Source organism: Lepidothrix coronata, unplaced genomic scaffold (assembly GCF_001604755.1).
Source record: "Lepidothrix coronata isolate B3197 unplaced genomic scaffold, Lepidothrix_coronata-1.0 Scaffold490, whole genome shotgun sequence".
NCBI lineage: Eukaryota > Metazoa > Chordata > Aves > Passeriformes > Pipridae > Lepidothrix > Lepidothrix coronata.
Window position 1 is genome coordinate 18,632 of NW_016690670.1, and position 3,312 is coordinate 21,943.

The following is a 3,312-nucleotide window of genomic DNA, read 5'->3' on the forward strand; positions in this document are numbered from 1 at the left end:
TTCCACATGGAATTCGGGACAACTTCAGTGTGTTTGTGGTGAGTTTTTTATGGCTTTTCCTTAATTTTTTGGGGTTGTTTTTCGGGATTTAATGTCTTTCGGTACAAGCAGGAAAAAGTGGGAAAAATGGTGCTTTTTTGCTGCCTAAAATTCTGATTTTTCCCAGTTTCCCGAGGAAAAAATGGGAAACGGAAGAAAACAAATGAGGAAAAAATCAAAAACCTTCAAAAAACACTAAAAAAAGTGAAAAAAAATAATGAAAAATGAAGAAAAACATCAAGTGAGGCTAAAAATGACTCTTAGTTTGTCCCAAAAGGGGATAAAAAGATGGAAAAAGACTTTTGAAAAAGTCGGGAATTGCCGAAAACTTCGGAGTTGGGAAAATTCGAAGTGGAAATTAAATAATAGAGGAGTTTGCGGAGATGCCACGGGAAGGACTCCTTGTGTTTGTGGAAAAATGAGGAAAAATATCAAAATATAGGAAAAAACGTGCTAATGAGGCATCTCGGGGCTCAGTGGCCCCAATCTGGGCCCAAATATCCCCAAAGTTCAGGGCAATTACCCCAAAATTCCAGGGTTTGGTGGTTTGGGAACCTCCGGAGCCGCCACGGGCGGGGTGGGACCGTCCCGAAATTCCGGGGGAAGAGGAAGGAACGGGATGAAACCAAGAACGTCCCTGGGAGCTCCGACAGGATGGAATTTCCGGAGGACACGTGACCCCAAAAGGGCCAAAAATGAGCCCAAAAGCTCCAAACCCGAGGATATTCGGGGGGAAAACGCCCCCAAGCTGTGATTTCCGTGGAATTTCGCCCCTTCGTGGTGTTTCCGGTGTCGTCGCGTCGCGGATTCCGGTCGGTGTCATTCCCGGTGTTGGGAGTTGCTTCCTTTCCATGAGTAGTAATAAATTAGAGTTAGCAATTCCCAGTTATTCCCAGTTTTTCCTCGGAACGGCTTCAGAGTGCCTCGAAATCCCGTTTTTCGTGGTTTTTCCCAACCCCCTCCCTTGTGGAAGGGCCTCCAAATCCACGTCCTGGAGCATTTCCAGGGATGGAGCAGCTCCAGGAAGCCCCTTCCCAACCTTTTCCCATCCTGGAATAGCTCCAGTTGGATTGAATCCATAGGGATCATTCCTCGTGGGAAGATTACTCCTCAAAAAACCCGAGGAATTTTGAATTATTTAAGCCAAAAATTCCTATGGGTTTTCTTTTTCCCCCCTCCAAGATTCCAAAGGAAAAGGCGGAAAAAAATCAAGTTTGATCCCAAAATTTTGATCGCAAACCTCGATCCCAAAATTTCACACCCCACACTCCCCCGTTTCCCTCCTTGTTTATTTGGGGGGATTTTTTTTGGAACGATCCCACAAAAGAATCCACAGATTCCCTCTCGGGAAATCTCGGATTTCCAGGGAAAAACGGGGATACTCTGTCGCCCCCCCCCCGCCCCGATCCGGCATCCCTGGGAATTCCAGGAGCCCTTTTCCCGGTTCCCGGCGCCGTTTCCCGCCCGGATCGCGCCGGGAGGACACAGGAAAGGGCCGATCCAGGCGGGAGGAAGAGGAGGGGGAAAGGGGGGGCGGAGGGGGGGGCCGGGAATGGTTTTCCCGAAGCCGGGAATGCGTTTCCCGGTCCCGGGAGTGATTTTACTCTGTCCCAGGAATGTTTTTCCCGGTCCTGGGAATGTTTTCGCGGTCCCGGCGATGCTCCGCTCGATCCCGGGAATGTTGTTCGGGTCCCGAGAATGCTTTTCCCGGTCCTGGGAATCTTTTATCCCGGTGCGGGAGATGCTCTAATCGGTTCCGGGAGCGACTTTCCGGGCGCTGGGAATGTTTTCCTGGTCCCGGGAATGTTCGTCCCGGTCCCGGGGAGGCTCTGCCCGGTCTGGGAATGCTTTTTCTCATCCCGGGAATGTTTGTCCCCGTCCCGGGAGTGATTTTTCCCAGTCTCGGGAATGTTCATCCTGGTCCCGGGGATGATTTACCGTGTCCCGGGAATGTTTATCCCGGTCTGGGAATGCTGTTCCCGGTCCTCGGCGTGATTTTCCCAACCCCTGGAAAAAAAGAGGGAAAACAGACAAAAAAAAAAAAGGGGGAGGGAGAAAAGTCCAAAAAAGGGGGGGAAAATCACAAAAAAAAGTGGGAAAACACTGAAATAAAAGGGGGAAAACACCAAAGAGAGGGAAAAGACAAAGAAAAGAGGAATAGAAAAAGGGGGGAAACATAAAAAAAAGGGGAAAACACCAAAATTATTGGAAAAAACGTAAATAAAAGGAGGAAAACACACAAAAAAGGGGGATAAGAAATAAAAAAAAAAAAAAAATAGGAAAACCCACCAAAAATAAAGAGGATTCGTCCCAAAAGTGTCCATGTGGGGAGGGAGAAGTGCTTTGGGAACGCCGGGAATGGCGAGAGAAGGACCCGCGGAATTACAACAATAACCATTTTTATTGATATTAAGAATATTCGGGGCCGGTTTTTCCGGCTCCTCCTCGTTCCCAGGTGCCGGAATCTCATCCCAGGGGGGTGGGTGGGGTTGTTTTTTTTGGGATCAAGTCCCTGGAGGGACCCCCGGGGCTGCCTCGAACCCTGGAATTCTCATCACAGCCCCCCCCGCATCCCAAAAATTCCCGACCCCCCTTTAGTGCAATTCGGCTCCTGACGCGGCTTCTGCTGGGAAAAGGGGGGAATTCTCCCCGGAAAAGCTGGAATTCCACGGGAATGGGGTTAAAGGAGGGTCCCTCCCCCCACTCAGGGTGTTCCCAGCTCATCCCATTGATGGGAATATGGAATTCTGTGGGATTTGGATCTGCCCCCCCCCTCCCCCAGTTCACCCATCGAAATTTTGGGGTGAATCCCAAAATCCATCAAAGTCCAGAGATTTATTCCACCCCTTCCCCCCCCCAAATTCCAAATTCCCCAAAACTCCCAAATTCCAGGATTTTAACCCCAAAGCTCCCCAAATTTTGGGAATAAACCCCCAAATTTCAGGGATTTATCCCAAACACCCACAAATTCCAAGAGTTCAGTCCCCCAAACTTCCCAAATTCCAGGGATATAACCCCACAACTCCCCAATTCTGGGAAAATCCCCCAAATCCCCAAAAGTTTCAGGATGTGAATCCCAAAAGCACCCAAATTTCAAGGGTTTATCCCCAACCCCCCCAAAATTCCAGGGATTTAAGCACACACACCCCCCAATTCCCAGGATTTAACCCTAAAATCCTCCAAATTCCAAGAGTTTAACCCCAAATGCCCCCAAATTTCAGGGATTTATCCCAAACACCCACAAATTCCAAGACTTTAATCCCCCAAACTTCC